Raw genomic sequence first — 18,954 nt, 5'->3', positions numbered from 1 at the left:
TGACAACGAGAGAGAGAGAGAGAGAGAGAAAGACAGAAAGTTGCATAGAAAGGACTGAAAGAGGAAACTATCCCATCACTTCTGCTAGAGGCATTCCCTCCAAGCAGCACTGCCCTCCCTGCATGGTTTGAGTAATGACCCCCCCCCCATCTTCACCAGGAAAATCACACCACCCAGTGTTCCCCCAAGTTTATGCAATCCCCTCCTACTCCTCTGGTAGAGATTAGTGGACCATGCCCCTTCAGTCCTACCCCTTCCTCTCTGGCTCCTCTAATGCCAGAGCTGCTAATCGAAACCCAGTCACCTGGGTCACAATCAAGCAAAGACTCATTAACTGCAACTCCTTCAAGTACAAAAAATAAACTACAGACTGGCAAGGTAGTCTAGAGAATTGGTAAACCCACAGTAATAACATAAAGCATTTTTACAGAAGGGGAGTACCCCTGCATCGTCCTGGTGTAGTAAGCTGCTCTTCCAGTACCCCTGCTACTTATTTTAACTCCAGTACTGTTCTACTTCAAGAGTACACCCTGGGGTACCACAACTTCACACTTAACGTATATATTATATTATTTATTCTTTAGTGTCATTCCTCTAAGAATCTCAACTGTGGTCCTCACAACTTCAATAGCAGCCCATGAAAACATTTTTCACGACAGGATGATGCAAAGACAGTGCAACAGTTTGTAACATGATGTCCCACAGATGGGATGTTGAAAATGTGTTCCCTAGATATTTAAGATTAGTAAAGTTAAAAAGAAATATTCCTGATAAATCTGGAAGAACAGCATGAACAGTTAAGGTTAATATCTGCTGAAAAGATTTATTTTAGAGTCCTGGGTTTGAAATCCTCAATCAACATCGGTTTACTGTTTTATCCTGAAGAAGTCACTTAACTCAATGATCCCAGGGTACTCTTGAAAAGATGTAAATTTTCCTTGTCAGTCTTTACTGACAGAAAATTCACCTTAGGAATGTAAAATCATTCATTCCACAGCTGAAACTACTTTTAAGGTACTGCAATATAATGAACGTAAGCACCATTCCTTAATGAAGTATGCTCAAAACTGGCAATCACCAGTGTGTTGATAAAAATATGTGTGACCTGTGTACAAGACTAAATGGACTAAAAACATTTTAATGGTTTGTATCCATATCCATATAACAAAGCTTCCAGTTTCTCAATTTTTGTATTATCTTCTGTTTAGTCTCTTCCCACATATCCTTAGCTGCCACAACAGTCATTTCTAACCCATCCTCTTAAATACTTCATTTTATCAAGTCCCCATAAATATGTATATTGTTGGACCAATTTGTGTGCGAGTACATAATTTACTGCTATTGCCTTCATTTTAACTGCACTAATTTTGTATCCCGTGAAGATATGAAACTGTCTTAAAAATATTCCACAACACTGTAATGCCCCTTTCTTGTTTTGTCATGTATAAAATATTATCATTTGCAAATAGAGCCAGCTTTTCCGGACTACCATACCAATTATATCCTTTATTTTATTTTACATTTGTTTACTGGGAAAGTCCAACTGGAATAACCAATTATATCCTTTATTTTATTTTACATTACATTTGTTTACTGGGAAAGTCCGACTGGACACAGGTCTTTTTCAGCAGAGGCCTGAGGAGAAAAGCTCGAAGAGTAACAAATGCATACAATAGAAAAGAAAATACAGGCAGGTGAGAAGCAAATACACACAAGATAGTGGTTTCAGACTCAATAAGTACAGCAACAGTAATTCACATAAAAAATGGTTGTTTACATTTAGTGGATATATACAAATGATTATGTACAGTTAAAGTGAAACTACTATTAGTGGTAGATCATGCTAGTAGAATAAGAGTAATTATAATAGAGTGAAAAGGAAGAAAGGAATTCTTGAATTTCTGAATCCCTTATTTTCTTCGCCAATGGTTCTAAACATAATACAAACAACAAAGGGGAAAGTGGACAACCCTGCCTGGTTCCTCTACTCAAGCAGAAATTATCGAAGAGGACCCCCACTCACCTTAAACAGTGCCTCAGATCCCTCATACACTCTTCTAATCAACCTTCTAATTGTATCAGGGAGAGCAAATGCTTCCATTGCCCTGCTCATGAATTCCCAGTCTACTCTGTCAAATGCTTTCTCTGCATTAAGACCCACCAATAAAAGTGGCATTTTTTTTACATTCTGCTTCCCTATGGATCATCAGTGTTCTGTTAATATTGACAAATGCTTGCCCCCCCCCTTCCACAAAACCACACTAATCCATATCTATCAATTTTTGTATCACTTTTGCCATTCTTTTAGCCATTACAGACATAAATATAATCATGGTTTAGTATTGAAATGGGCCTGTATGAAGCTGGATCCGATGGATCTTTACCCTCTTTAGGTAGTCCCGTTATCACCGCCTTCTTCCAGAATGCTGGTACTTTCTTTCTCTTAAAATACTGTTAACCAAAACCTTCCAGATCTTTACCAGTTTTTCCCCCAACTTCCAAACTTCCACAGGAATAACATCTATTCCTGGGGACTTTCCTGTAGATTGGTTATTCATGGCCATTTTTTTCTCATCCCTTCCTATCCTGTTAGTAATTGAGCCTCATCTGCCTCTAACCTGGGCATATTTAATTCTTCCATAAACATTTCCATTTGTACTTTTTCTTGATTTCTATATTTCTCTGCTTTATACAAACTTTCATAAAATTTCCAATACTTCTACAGTGACTCTTGTTATCTTCCTTGTTATAGGCTCCCTAAGCTTGGTGACAGCTCTTTCCACTTCCTGTTGCCTGAGTTGTGTTAAAAGTTTTTGTGCTCTAGAATTATTATCAAAAAAGTTGCTCAACAGCAATCTTTCTAAACTCGTGCATATTATCGAAGTAATCCCTTATTTTCTGTTTAGCATTCTGCAGTTGCTCCTTTTATTGTTCTGAGAGATTCCCCTAATTTTGCAATACTATAACATTTGCCAATCCCTCTAAATAATTCTCATTACTATTTTTCCATATCACCCTTTCTTTTATTTCCACCCTAGTTTTAAACTCCACTTTATCCCACTCCCTAGCTATGTTTTCAGAAGAAAATTCTATCTTCTCTAGTAGCTCCTGAATTAATTCCAAAAACCCATTCCTTAAATTCCTCTCTTTTCAACAGATAGTTGGTAAAGCACCAGTGTCTCATTTTTATTTCATTACCTTCTGTTTTTATTTTAGTTATTATTGGCGCATGATCTGAAATAGTTATTGGATGTGTTTCAAGACCTTCAATTAACTGCACATGTTCCTGTGAGATACAAAATCCATCTAGACTAGCCCAGTTTTTGTATCTCAGTTGAGTAATATGTAAATTCACTCCGAACTCCTAGTACTGAATTCACATCTTCCATGCAAACATTTGCATACATTTCTTCAACAATCTACCTTCCTTTGTTATATTTTCCCTTCTAGGTCCCCAGACACATCTTCACTGTTGCAAACCAAATTCCAGTCTCTACCTATAAGTAATATTCCTTGCTGAAAGCAGATTATTTCTCCCAGAATTTTCTTAAGCTCAATTATAGCAGTTTTTTTTTGGGGGGGGATGTAAATGCATACCAGTGTAATCCTCCTCCCTAGCCAGTAGACCCTTAGTACTATGTATCTTCCATTATATTTTCCGCTTCTATCACTATTTGCGCTCCTCTTGCAATTAATATAAGTACTTCTCTTTTCCTCTGCCCCACATATTCCGCTGAATAACCATTCTCAAAACATTTCTTTATCAAATTCACATGTTCAGTTCTTTCCAAGTGTGTCTCCTGTAGCACAGCTATTTGCACTCCACATTTTTTAATATAATTCACTACTCTTTTTTATGTTTATCTGTAAGACCATTCAGATTGAAAGACATTACAGAAAGTATCATTTTCTTATATAGTTATTATTACCACCTTTTATGTAGAACTGCTTTTTTGTTAAATGTCTAGTTCCAACTTTTATGTCACATGTATATACACTGTTCGGCAGGCTGGTTTTTATACAGTTGTTTTTTGTCATATCCACTTGTACTTATGCCACATCTTACATAACTTTTCTTAAGCCCTCAAAGAGAACACCCCCACCCAAAAAAACCCTCCTAAAACCTATTAACTTAATAACACACAAAACTATGTACATCTTCAAATATTGAAGTTTTTGCTTCCTAATAAGAACACAAGTTCTAAGCTAATAGCTACACAGACAGGCTAAAGTTAACCAAAAATAAAGGTTAGTCATGTTAAGAAGCATGGTACATCCTGTGCTGCTAGTGAGTGCTACTTGATTTTGTATGTCTTTAAAGCTTTCCCAGTTGAGAAAACACTTGAATGATTTCAGTAAGCACTTTCTCCAAGCCATTTCTCTTTATCAAATTGTCTTCTAGTGACATGCAAACCAGACACAAAACTGCTAAGGGTACCTTGTTTATCAGAAAAAAAGCTTTACAATACTCAATATTATTTTTCATTTACAGACTTTGTAATAAACTTGTTACTGGATAACACCTAGGGTTTTACCCAGTCACAAGCATGGGAAAAAGCACACTGATTTTTCTTTTTTCACACACTCTTAACCAGACCCTTCCTCTCTCACCAATCTCCCCCTTTTTCCTTTTTTTTTTCCTAAAGATGTTTCTTGTTTAAAAAATGCTGCAAGGAAGCTGAAGCTGCAGACTCAAAAGCAGCTCATGTCAAGTTTTCAAGAGAAAAATTAAGGTCCCAGGAAGGAGGAATAGGTTTCCTGGGAGGTCTAATGTGAAGGATGCCTTTAATAAATTGTTTGACCTCAAAGCCAGAGGCCAAAGGAGGTGAGTTTTAACTGAAGAATATGCCAACCCAGCATGGAGCAATTCACACAAATAAGACAGAACGAGAGGAATCTCCACAGAAATTAGATCTTGGTTACAAGCAAGGCAGGAGAGAGAAAATTCCTTTCATTTGGATATATTAGATTTCCTGGTAGTGGGTTTCCTGGCCTCCTGCAGAACCCAAAGCATTTTCTCAGAAAAAAGGTGTCTAAAAGGGATCAAAACCCTGTCACCCATGGTGTCAGATGAAGAGTGGCCTAGTGAGAATGGATGAGATGCCCCTTGTCTTTTGTGAGTAGGTCTACCCTGTGAGGTAACCTGTGGTGACTGCCCTTAGCTAGGTGCAGAAGAAGTGGGAACCAGTTATGTCTGGGTCACAAGGGAGTCGTAACAAGATTTTGGGGGAGTCTTGCTTTATCTTGAGCAGGACGCTTTGTACGAGAGGAAGGAGAGGGAAGGCGTACAGAAACATCCCCTTCCAAGAAAGAGAGAGAGAGTGTCCACCTTCCAGGCCAGAGGACTCTGGACTCTGGTGTACAAAATAGGAAGTTGCCTGTTCGGGAGGCAAAAAGGTACCCCTCTGCTGGACAATGTCCAAAACACGTATCTGTGAAGCATCCATTCATGAGCCTGTGTTACAGACATGCTCAGAGAGTCTGCCACAATGTTTTGCTCTGAAGGAATATAAACAGCCTAAGGTGTCACCTGATATTGGACAGCTAGATCCCAAACTTAAAGAGCTAGTCTACACATAAGGTAGGGCTGTGTTCACCCCCCCCCCCCTTGCTTGTTGATGTACCACATCACTGTGGTATTATTTGCAAAGATTTTGGGAAGCCCTGAAAGAAAAAGGGTATAAAAAGCTTGAAGGGCCAGAAGGAGAGCTCTCATATCCTTGATGGTGATGTGGCCTGACCCCTGATTAACAGGGCCAAAAGAAGTATCCCATGTCTGAGGCATCCAAAAAAAGTTCCTGAGAGGGGATTGCAGGCTGGAAAGGAAGCCCTAGGTTTAAAGACAGCTGATGAATCCATCACTGAAGTTCTAGCTGGAGGCATGGAAGAAGAGGGACTTCAAAAGTCTAGAAGATGACAGGGTTGGAGCCAGACAGACTTTAGGAACCACTGTAACTTTCTCATATGGAGTCTGGCTAGAAGTAGCATAGGAATGGTGGAAGCCATGAATCCCAAAGCCCTCATAAATTCTCTGGCCATAACTGAGACATGAAGTAGGAAATGAAAAAAGGCAATTAGAGCAATAGCCATGTGCGGTGCATATAAATGGTTAGGAGCCTGAAAATGAGAAAAACCTGATCCTGAGAAGGAGTCAAGAAGGATTTCTGGAAATTTATTGGAAACCCTAGGCTTTGCAAGAGGCAAATAACATAGTGAAGGTCCTAAAGCAAGATCTCTGGGAAGGAAGCCTGAATCAGCAGGTCGTCCAAGTAAGGAAAGATCTGTATCTGTCTCATCCTGCAAAAAGTAATCACAGGAAGGAGGCATTTGGTGAAAACCCTTGGGGCAGTAGAGAAGTCAAAGGGTGAAGCAGAGAACTGAAAATGCAAGGAAGAAACACAGAAATGCAAATGTTTCCTGAGATGGGGATGAAGAGGGATGTAAAAATAAGCATCTTTGAGATCCAGAGACCAGGAAAGCCTGAGGAAGAAGTAGAGGAAACAGTCTGAGACAACATCTGAAAGGAAGGGATCTTCAGAAAGGTGTTGAGCTGAGAATGACCCAGAATGGAGCTCCAGGTGCCTTCTTTCCTGGGAACCAAAAACATTCTGGAACAAAACCTCTTCCCCTCCTGGGGAGTGGGAACTATTTAAATTGTACCTTGATACAAAAGACCCTGAAGTACCTCAAGAAAGCAAAGCAGCTGTTCCCGAGGAGGTTCAGGAATGCCCAGAAAAGGAGGAAGGGATTTTCACACCATGAAGTAATCTAGACGGATGATCAACAGAACCCAAGAATCCTAAGTGATCCTTAACTAAGTGGGAAGGAAAAGGGAAAGACAAAGACATAAACAGACCTGACTCAGGATAGAGGTAGGCAGATAGTGAGGACCTGGCGTGTCTGGAAAAGGAGGTTTTCAATTAGTAAGAATGTGAGTAGGTAGCAGTAGGAGCTCATCTAGAACATTTTTTACCTTTGGAAGGAGGGCAAGACAGTCTACAAACAAAAAGCAGGCTTAGAGGGATAATTCTTCTGAAATTTAGGAATAGGAAAAAACAAAAATATTCTTCAATTCCTGCAAGGCCTTGCCCTTGTCTTGCAGGGACTTAAAAAAAAGATCAGAAGCTGCAGAACCAAAGAGATTTTTATCATCAAGGCCAGCATCCAACAATTTAGCCTTAATATTAGCAGGCAAAGACTGGCGGTGAAGCCAAGAATAGCACCTCAACACAACCAAAAGCAGCAGCTCTACAAGAAGCATCAGCTGTATCATAACTACATTTAACAGAAGGGTGAGCCACTTGGGAAGAGGAACCCAACAAAGAGGGGGCCAAAACTTTCCTTTCAGAATCAGGAATGTCAGAGACAACCTAAAAGGCCTGAGAAAGAAGCGCTAAGACATACCTGGTCATACGGGTCTGATAATTAATAGTACAAAATGCCAGGGTAACAGCAGTGTACACCTTTTTACTCAGCGGTTCCATGGCCCTAATGTCCTTATCAGAAGGGAGCAATTTAGTAGAACGCAAAAGCTTAGAAAGTTTGTCAGAAGCGGAAGACATAATAGAGGGGTCAGCAGAGGGACATTTATAGAGAAACTTACATTCATCAGGCAAGTTACAAAACCCATCAGGTTTTTTAGGGGCTGGAGGCTATTAATCAGGAGCCAGAGATGCTGCTGAAAAAACATCCAACAGGGCAGCCAGAACTAGAGGAACAGCAGAGGTTTAGGGGACTCCATCTGGAGGAGTTCATAATACCTTTTCTGGATGTCAAAAACCTAAGAACAGCCCCATTTAAAAAATTCCATCATACAAGAGATAGTATCCCCAAAAGAGAGTTCCTCAAAAGAAGAATATAGGCTAATGGAATCTTCCTCTTCAGAACCAAAGTCTAATGAAGAAGAAATCTGAGAGGAGTATGCCAAGGACTCTTCCCCTGAGTCAGATTCATCATCAGAAGAGTCCTGCTCCCTAGGCCTCTTAAGTGGAGTAGAGGACCAAGGAGGACAGGGAAAGAAAGTCAGTGGGGAGGCTTCAAAACAATGAATGCATTTAAAAACCTCTGTGGAAAATCCTGCCATTCACACTGGGATCTTTGAGAGCATTGGAGATGTGTTTAGTTTTCTACTTCTTCATTTAAGTGACATCAGCCCTAAAGCCCTTAAGAAGTTCGGAATGCTGCTGACAATCATTGTGGTGGAAATCTTCTCCCGAACAAGAATCTGCAGAATACCCCTTGGTCCCTCAGACAGCAGCAGCTGAGGTTCCCCTTCAACATCCACAACAGATGCCTCCCGATCCTGTGAGGATATGCAAGAAGCCAGATCCATGCCAGCCTCCAACGTGGTCGCACCAGAGGAATCTGACGGAACAACCAACCAATCCTCTGAGCTTTCACCAGCCTTTGGAGAGACGTCCGAGGGAGGCAGTAAACAGCCACATCCATCCTAACTTTTTTGGTCTTCTTGGGAGATGGCCAACCTTCGGGATGGGATAATTCCACCATAGCACCCTGTGCCAACAACACTGGATCTCCAGGTAGACAGACAAGGAGGAGAGCCGACTATGACGGGTCTTAACAAATCGAGCAATTTTGTGGTCATGAGAAGCACCCAAGCAAAACAGACACTGCTCATGAAGGTCCTTATGGGGAGTCTGTCTCCCACACTGACAGTTTCCCTTTCTGGATGATGTGAAAACTTGCAAACCAAAAGAAACAAAGAGAGATAATAGCTTGGCAACCAGTACAAATAAAGGAGCATTCAGGCTGATGATCAAAGATGGCACTTGGACTGGCGTCAAAGAAATTCTGAAGTATATACATCCATACGTCACCTTTATGACCTATGCCATGAGCAGGGAGCATACATGTGATGTATGGGATCTATAAAATCCTAAGGCTTTGGTATATTAGCTGGACGTTGGGCTACCCATAGCAGGGGATCCCTTTAATGAAGAATACTGCAACAGTGATACAGGAGGACAATATTATGTCTTATTTAGAAGGCATGTTCAACAAGGACAATATGGAAAGGCTTGGTACATTTAAATGTGGACCTCTTTTCTGTACCTTTTGTGAGTTCATGAGCTACAGACATTGTTTTCATCTGCCCAAGTACGAGTATGAAAAATAACAGTAAAGCGGCTAGGAAATTTAACAATGAAAAGATTGTATATAGAGCTCAGTGCTACAAGTGTCAAGTTTTTTACATAAGGAAGACTATTTCTAAATTTTAAAGGAGGACAGCCCAACACACATCTGAAATTAGAAATAGACTAAACAAGATTCCTATTCCAAAGCACAGCATTAATGACCAGATCATTCTTTTTTGCACTTTTCACATTTTGGACATGATCAGGATTGGTCCACTGGAGGGGGAACTAATACCATTCTTGAAAAAAGCAGCTGGAATGGTGACGTCGCCTTAATGACTAGAACCTGCCTGGACTTGATTCTGCTTATTCAATTAAATGCATTCTTCATCTTAGGAAACTCAACCACAAATTATTTTATTAATGGTTTTGACATGACATGTTTGCCTTTTCTTCGTTTTTCCTGAATATGTTTATTGCTGTATTTTTGATGGTTTCTGTTTGTTTTCTGTTCTGCTCCAACACATACATATGCATGGTTATTTGCATTTTTTCCACACATTTCATTTGATTGCTTTCTCCCCCAGTTTTAAGTGTATGATTGATTTTATGGTTGCTCAGTTTTTAACAGTGATCTGATGAAGCCTTTTGCTGTACACCCACAGCTGACAACTCTAAAAGTTCTACTTCTGCTGAAGTATGCTCCTAGTTCTTCACAAATTGTGTGACTATGGCTTATAAAAAGCAAGACAAATAGATCAGTCAAGTTTGTTTCATATTTTTAGCAAAAAAGAAAGAATTAGAGCAGTTTCTGCTTGGAAACTTTTTTTTTTAGTTTGTGAAAAGTCAGTAATAAACATTCAAACTTAATGAAGATTTTTATGGTGGGATGATGTTTACCCTCCTACTATTTCTGATACAGAGAAGTAATTTCATGAATTGCTAAATGAACTAAAAAAAGTAAGCAAATAAATACATAAATAGATAAAACAAGACATAGTGATATCAACATCCACTATATCTTCCTGATGTATCCCTTCATACAAAAATGTTGGTGACAGTACTTTAAATTTTGAACTATTGAATCCTTTAATTAACAGCAACAATTCTCAGATGAAATTCCTATATAGTGTTAAAATACACATGATTTTTATAGACACAGAACTAACTGTATCTAGTATTTATCTGTCTCCCTTGAATAAATAAGTTTCCTTACTTTTCTTTTAGGTTCATTAGGTAAGTAATAATGGTTGCCAAAAAGGGTGTCTGCCTTTTTTAATTTCTCCAAATCTTTGGGTTTTTAATACCATGACGGGAACAGACTCCATTCCTAAATTAGTACAATTAAAGTTGCCAAAGAGGGCGTTACAAGGAGATAATGGATCATCTGGAAGATTTGTGAAGCACAATGCTTCTCCATCCCTTGAAGGTCCATTACTTTTGTATAACTCCCACCACTGAAAGCATTACTATACTTATCAAACATCCTCTGTGTCTGTTTTTATTCAGTTTTTCCCACATGGTTTTGTAATTTTAAAGGATTTATTTTTTTTAAGAAAGTGTAGTTTCTTTGTTTATTTGCATTGGCATATTTCACACATTGGACTTTTAGAAATGGCTAGGCAATAGCCATTGCATATGTATATCTGAATGCAAGTCTGGGTAAGTGTCTCTGTGTCTGTGAGTGTGTATATGCATGTGAATGTGTTTTCTGAAAAGCAACAAGTGGCAATGTAACACTTTTCTTAATGGTCTGGAGCCGTGACATTCCACTTTGCATTTTCTTAATGGTCTGGAGCAGTGACATTCCACTTTGCATATTATATATATATATATATATATATATATATATATATATATATAAGACAGAATGCACATTTTAACTCCACAACGTTACTCTCTGGTGTAGTAAGTGCTACGAACTGTGAAATGGGTGCTCTGACTGGAAGCCTGACATTCTGCAGTGCACTTTATTGCAAAAAAAGTAGTATACTCTAAAACACACAATGACATTTTATTTATACATTGCTTGGCAACACTGATAATACTGGCTAATCTCTTTTACATAAAGTACAACATACAACTTGCGAACCACATCTTAATTAACAGTATCAATGTCAGCATTATTAGAGTGGCATGATTATGCTTCATAAAACAGTGCTGTTTGATCCACCTTCTAATCACTCTTTACACCATATTAATCTGATCTATTTATTCCATGTGCATTTATGAAAAACATTTGCAAAAAAAAGATTTTTGTACAGTTTCAATTTGTTTCTTTCAGCCATGCTTAGCAGTAAAAGCACTGAATGTTGACAGAGGAGCAGAGTTAAGTTTTGCTGGAAAAGATGCCACTGTTTCACAATTCCATACAAACTAGGTAGCAAAGGCCTTGATGGTGGTATGGGGCTAGTCAACAATTGCCACTTAGTACAAAAGACCTGCCTTTAAAAAAGAAAGTAAAGTTATGTGGAAACTTTCCACCTGCCCAACAAGAAGCTGAATCCTAAACAGTGAACCCTAATATTTATAACCCCTATGAGTGCATAATAATAATTTGAAAAATACAGAAACAGTATTTAATAATGCTGCTTTATTATTTGGCTCATTTTAATTTTCAGATCTCTAAGTTTATGGACTGCTACATCATATAGTTATTAAAGTAAAAGATGACACCAGTCCTGAGCACACTCCCCAAGTAAGCGAACGTTTTATATCGATTATACTCTCATGCCCAATAAATGAATGCAAATGAGTTAAGTACAGATGAGTAAAAGGCAAGCTGAGCTCTAGAACTTCGCCACAAAATTACCCTTACCCCGACTAATTTGGAACTTACCAAAGCAAAAGAGCGCGCCAAGGGCGGAAAACAAAGTTGGATTTTTAGCTCCCTCCTCAGAAGACTACCAGTCTGGTTTATGGCGGGTGGCGAATCCCCGAGAAAGCACTAAGCCCCGTTTCTTTCATAGCTCTTTAAACCGCACTTGCTGGTTAACATGAACATAAGTCTGTACGAGTGTTTGTCCCCTGGTGGCCCTTAATCCAAAGCCTTCCTGGTTTTTGTGGGTACTCTCGAAATGCGAAAGTTGCACCTTCTGCTGCCGCGTTTGCAATCTGCAATTCCTGTTGCCTGGTTACTCCCCACGCAAAGCACTTGCAGCTCGCCATCTTTCTGGGAAGACTGTTCCTTCCAAACTAGTACTCCGTCTTCTTTGTCTTTATTAACACAGGGTTGATTATCCCCTGCACACGACTTAAAACTTAAAAAAATATTTGAAAATGGCAGTCGTAATGTCATGTGCTCATGTTATGGGTTCCATACAGGCTTTATCTAGCAATTTAAACCTTTCATGTCTATTTTCGGGTACCGGGAGTTTGAAATTCTAGCCAGCTGAGCTGTCGGTGAATGCTCTGCATTATATTTTCTTTATGTTTATTTTTCTAAACCGCTGAACTATTTTCGTATTTACTTTTCAACTTACTATCACTAGAAAAAAAGCGCTATTACCAAGCAATTATTTTGGAAAACAACTTTATTGCGTCTTAATGTTTCTGTATAAAAAGCAAATGATTATGTTGTGACTTTCGGCTTTTCCCGGTTAGGGGTCACCACAGCGGAACTCCGGTCCGCTAATGATGGGTAGTTGATTTTTACGTACCGAGTTGCCAGCCCTGACGCACAACCTTCAACGAAGATATGCCCATTCACGCACGTCTCCACGCAGAAGACGCTCTAACTGAGAGTCGAACCGGACAGCGTCTTATTGTGGGGCGACAACGCTACCGCAGCACCACCCCCGCGGACACAAAAAAAGAAATGATTATATGAACAGAAATTATGATTCCAGATAAATACGGCCCTCTATTTACTGGCTAAAGTGTATGTCTTAGCTATTTAACAGCTTGTAATCTGCGGAAGGCTTGATAACAGATGGCAAAAGGGGCAGTTAGTGATCTAAAAAAGCATTTTTTCCTATGTACTATCATAACCAAAGAACCGAAGCGTATGTGTGTGTGTGTGTATATATATATATATATATATATATATATATATATACATATACACACACACGTGATGCAAACTACATACAGTGTCAGTAGGCTGCATTAAGAATGGCTACAAATAATTTTGTACACAATTACAGATAAAGCTAGTGGTGGACCTGGTTGTTGTGTAATCCAGTATAGCAACAACATCAGTAATGCTAATATGGTATATGTGAGCAATCTCTTTCTTTATCCCATTTCAAAGTTTGTGTTATATGCATACACTCAGGGGACTGTATAGCTTCTGTACCATTCGCACAGTCTCTGCCAAAATCTTAACTTACGGGAAAGAGTGAGAGAGGAATTAACTGGAAACAGCAGTGAAATAACTACCCGTGCTGTACTTGTTCATTGTATTATTCAAACTACATATTGGCAAACAGCTATAATATCCATGTAAGCAAGAACCTTCTGGAATCCAGCTCTGATCATAGTCCTAAAAGCCCAGTGTACACTTTATATTGTGAAGCTGGAAATACACAAAAACTGTAGAACTTCAAGCATGACTATTTCCAGTTTCACAATAAAGTGCATGGTGGGCTGTCATGACTATGATCAGAAACATGATAGCTCTTGGGAAGTAAAGGATTGTAGGAAGCAATGTATATGTAGAAAGATCATTAAGTGCTACCTGGACATAACTGTAGAGTATGGACCAATAAATGGCAATGTGCAGTCTACACTAGGCAGAACATATTTGCCTGATTAGTAAAGTACAAATTAATGAAGGGGAAACGGCAAATACAGAAAACTGTGTTAGAATAAGAAAAATCTGAAAAGGAGAATGGTTACTCAACTTATAGTGCACATGTACACAACTTTTGAAGTATCTGTTTAAATGAAAATAAATAAAAAATGCAAAGCAATGAGGTAAAGTTTCTGCTGTATGGAACACTGGTCTTAGTGCACCTGGACTATTGTGTTCAACTCTGAAGGCTAAAAAAGCAGAGAGAGAGACATCAGGTTTCTGGTAGGAGTCTGGAGGAAAGAAAAACAATGTAGTTTGGACTGGCTGAGAAAAGTATTAAAACTAGAGCAGTGCTCACTATATATGTAAGAGACAAGGAGCAGAGTATGTGTATACAATGTCATATCAGGGAGATTTGAAGGGTCTATCCTAAATAGGAAGGAAAGAGAAGAGAAATGAGAGAGCAGAGGTAGCTACTTCTGGGATCATGAACTCCAGGATCTGCAGAAGTCCTTCACAAAGAGACTTGTGGACCCACAAATGGATTAGGAGAATGAGTTGCCATCTTGATGGAGCCCTGATTATGGCCCAGCCAACCCGGGTTCTATTAGCAGTTTGGGCGATTAATGGAGTGGTGAGGAGGAATGAGCATTGCCATCCCTGGAAGGGTGGGTGGACTTATGGGCATCTCCTACATAGAAATAGGGAATGTCTCTGCTGACAGATGTGGTCCAGCGAGGGGTAAGGGTGAAGACATGGCTCAGTTGCCGTGGTAATTGGGCAATATGCCACACGTCTCCATTGCACACCCACCCCTCAGACAAATCACATGGTTCACAAAGGGAGGGGGGGGAGTGGAAAAACAGGGTAGGTTAAAATGAAAAAAGAAACAGATGGATGTTGGACAGCTATGTCCTTAAGATCCTTGCTGGCCCTGGTTACATTTCAGGCATTGGAGTGGGGGTTGACTGGACTGCCAGTAGACCCAGCAAGGATGTGGGACATTGGAACAGTGCCTACTATTAGTTATTATTACTATTATTAGTTATTATTACTATTAGTGTATATTAATATACAATCCTCTCTTAAATCCAAACTGGACTCGTGCTACAATAAAATCTCAAAATTTTTATTCAGCTCCAAACACTCCTCCCACCACTGCGTATCACTCCAACATCTAAACTAGCTAAAACTTTCCCAACATCTAACATACCTGCAACTAATCACAGCTCATTAGCTAATCTGGAAGCCTTCTAGCTGTCCTCCCCTCTCATCCCTCTTCACCATGCATCACTCAAACAGACCGCTGTGAACAGTCAGTCAGATGCTCCTTAATGTAGCAAAACCTAATCTTTCTGCAGGTCAAATGCGTTACCCATATGCCATAGCAAAACTATGCAATGCTCTCCCTCCTTCAATTAGGTCTACTAGCAACCCTGAATGGTTTAAGACTTCACTGAAACAACATCTGTTCTCCCACTGGCTATGTACATGTACCAGCACTGACTATAAAAAACCCAACATTCTGAGTCTTTGTACTTTTCCTCCCCATCTCACTTACGGCTCAGACTCCTCATATATACATTCAGTGCTTCCAACTTACCAAGTCCCACATATGCCACTCAGCCACACATAATCTCCTACATCACTTACCTACCATATCTTCTATTCATCTTGATGCCTATATAGCATATTGTTCACACATTTGCTATTATCCCATGTCATCAACTGTATTCTTGTTTGGTTTGCATACTTAATACTAGTTATACAGATGTTAGATTTTATCTATTTTATTGTATTACCTACTCTGTAATGTGCTCTGTACCACTGCTGCTTGATTTCTATATTTTGATTCTGTAGCTTAATCATGTTTGTTTTTGGACCTTTTTTCCCCGGGCCTTTATTGAAAAGGGCTTACCCTGGCCCAGTAGACCTCCCGGTAAGCAAATGCAAATACATAAAACAGTTGTCAGAATGATAGAAAGGGGAAAAAAGGAAATAAAAAAAATAAATTTTGATAATGGATGGTAAAAAAAGAATCCATAAAGATTTTAATATGGGCAAGTGACAGGTGATGAACGAGTAAAGTGAAGGGAAAGGGAGATGGAGGAGAAGTAGATGTACTTAAAATGAAAGTTATATATTCACCATAATGATGCATCTGTGTTGTATGTTTTTATCCTTCCTCAACTGATGGGTCTCAGATCCAACCTTGGATATCCACTTCCACAGACTCTGTAGCTCAAGCTCCTCACCTCACCTTACCCATAATCCCCTCTTTAGCCTGAATTATCTCAGATTGAGTTTGCCCTCTATACCACATATTATCCTGCACCACAACAAAAAAGTCAGTAAGAATGCAGTGTAATTGCAAATTAAATTCCAGGTAGACAAGAAGAAAGGGAAGAAAAAGCCAGAGCTCATCAGAAAGTCAAGGAGGACAACACTCCTCAGAACTTACTAGGAGTCCATATAAAACTCTTCCAAGTAGGAAAAAGGTTTGACAGCAACATGTTAAGGAAGGATGAAAACAGACAAAACAGATGCATCATTATTGTGAGTACACAACTTTCGTATATGACTTTGTCTTTTTCGTCCATTCCTCAACCTATGAGGCAGAGTTCCCAGCTAGAGAACTTCAGGGTGACCCTCAAGGAAGGATATTTCAGAGTATGACTGAGCCAAATGCTGCCCTATCCCTAAGCAAAATGGCCAATTTGTAATGAGAAAATTATAAGATCTAGTGGAATAAGCTTTAGGAACTTTAGGTAATGTCAATCCTTTCTTCGTATAAACAAATGAAATGAAATCAGTGAGCCATTTGGCCTAAGTTACATTTGAGACTAACTTGCTCAATTTAGCTTTGAAAAGGAAACAAATACCTGATCTGATTTTCTGAAATATTTAGTTCTGTGGAGATAGAATCTAAGCTGCCTATAAACATCCAATAGGTACAGCTCTCCTTTGTTGGAAAAATTTGGAAGGAAAACAGGGAAGTTGATGCACTGATTTATAGCTGATTCCACCCTAAGTAGAAAAGAAGGATTAGTATGAAGGGACACTCTGTTCTTTTGATAAATCAGATATGGTGGCTGGGGAGAGAGAGCCTGGAGTTCTGACTGATGTGAATGCAACCAGAAAAAAGTTTTTCCAAGACAAAAACTTTACGTCCAGCTTGACAGATGGCTCAAAGGGGACTGAGTATCCCATGGAGAAGTAGGATCCTTAATAGGTGGTTATAGCAAGAAAGTACCCTTGAGAAAGGCTTTGCATAGTCTTGATGATGGCAAGGACGAATTGTTTTCTCATGTGAAAATTAAACATAGCTGCAAGTTGGGTGTTTACTATAAAAAGATTAGCTCTGCCATTGAAAACGGAGGCAAGAAAATTAAGGACAGCTGGAATGGGTGCTGAAAATGGTTCTAGTTGTCTTTGGAGAACCCAAAAAAAAAATCATTTCCATTTGCTCTTGTAAATCTTCCCAGTAGAATCCTTCTGAGAGGATGTCAGAATGTGTTGAACCGGGGAAGAAAGCCTGGACTGTCTAGCCATCACTGGAAATGGAGAAAACATGTGGTTAACTTGTGGGTTCAAATTTCTGGATGGGTTATCCCTGATGGATGAAACAGGGAATCTGGAGATGGAGCCAACACCCTGGGAAGGTGTACTAAATAAGGCGAAAGGAAGGGAAACCATACTTGTTGAGGCTAAAACAAGGCAATGAGGATTACTTTGCTCCTCTGCTGAGATGCTTTCTTGAGAATGACAGGAGTGGGAGGAATGGTATAAAAAAAGACCAGGGTGCCAAATGTGAATCAGAGAGTCTATTGGTGGATCAGGGCAAAGTACCTGCCGCACTTGGAGTTGACAGGAGAAGTGAACAGGTCACAGCATTGTTGGTCCCACTGATGAAAAATAATTTTTGCCACTGCAGGGTTGAGAGTCCATAAGAGTAAGATGGACTGCTCAGTTTGTTGCTAGCATGCTGGACTTCCCCAGGATATGCATTGCCAAAAGAAAGTGGCAAAAGAAAATTGCCCATTGCCATACTCTCAATACTTCTCAACACAGGGGGTAGGATCAGGTTCCCCCATTTGTTGATGTTCCAGACTACTTGACATAATGTCTGTTTGAACAGCAACCATCCCTGGAGGGACAGCATCTTGAAGTGCCTGTAACACTAATAGGACTGCCCTCAATTCCAGGACATTCATGTGAAGATTGACCTCCAAATGAGACCAAGTGCCTTGGACCATACTTCCCAAGTAATGAACCCCCCCCCACCCTAAATCCGTAGTCACTTTGGGTTTGGGTGCTGGAAGGATAAAAGGGTGGCCCTGAGAAACTTCTTTTGCGGTGATTCACTGCTGTATCTGTGTGGTCAGGAGGTGTCATCTTATTGACCATTGCACTGCAAGTGTCTATTACAGTATCCTTATGTGATACCTTGCTAAAGGTACTAGATTTATGGCAGTTGCCATGAGTTCAAGAAACTGCAATACTAACTTTGCTAGAGAAGAAGGAAGAGAGAGAATGTGTGATATTTGGCTCTATAAAGTGATTAACCTTGTTTGTGGTAAGCTTATGATCTGTGCCACCGCATCCAAACAAGTTCCAATGAATTCCAAGACCTGAGTGGGGGAGAGCTGAGACTTGGTGTAGTTCACAGTGATGCTCAGTTGAAGACATACTTGGAGCAATTAGTACATGGCTTGAATTAGTAGCAGCTCAGTGGGAGCACAGAGGAGCCAGTCAATGAGATATGGAAACACACAGAATCCTAGCAGTCTTGAGTGATAACTGCCATGCACTTGGTGAACACCATGGTGCTGTGGTGAGTTCAAAGGACAGGGCCCTGAACTGGTAGTGACTGGCTCCCAGTCAGAAGGGTAGATACCTCCTGGATTTACTGTCTATTTTGATGTGAAAGTAGGCATCCTGGAGTTCTACTGAGCATACCCAATTGTTCTCGGCTAACAGTGGCAAAATTGACTTAACTGTGACCATTCAAAACTTTGAATGTTTGACAAATTGATTCAGCTTGCTGATATCCAAGATTGGTCTTAGGTCCCCATTTTTCTTTGGCACTAAAAAGTACCTAGATTAAGTTCCAAATCCTTGTTG

The 18,954-nt window shown here is 39.7% G+C and overlaps 1 protein-coding gene across 2 annotated transcripts in view; it reads right to left on the bottom strand.

Annotated features, from left to right (window-relative positions):
• Positions 1-18,954, bottom strand: part of CCHR11.PART0H3orf20 (chromosome chr11.part0 C3orf20 homolog) — a 2,050,812-nt gene that overhangs the window by 1,896,279 nt on the left and 135,579 nt on the right. The window contains exon 1 of one of the 2 annotated variants that reach the window (XM_044087636.1): positions 11,935-12,631. The exons of the other annotated variant lie outside the window; for it this stretch is intronic. The gene's annotated coding sequence lies outside the window, so the exon portion shown is untranslated. Of the gene's footprint in view, positions 1-11,934; positions 12,632-18,954 lie in introns of those variants that run through there. 2 annotated transcript variants of the gene reach the window in all.

The sequence above is a fragment of the Protopterus annectens genome, chromosome 11.part0 (genome assembly GCF_019279795.1).
Source record: "Protopterus annectens isolate FY-2018-M chromosome 11.part0, PAN1.0, whole genome shotgun sequence".
In the NCBI taxonomy this organism is placed as follows: Eukaryota; Metazoa; Chordata; order Ceratodontiformes; family Protopteridae; genus Protopterus; species Protopterus annectens.
This window is presented reverse-complemented; position numbering and strand designations above follow the sequence as displayed.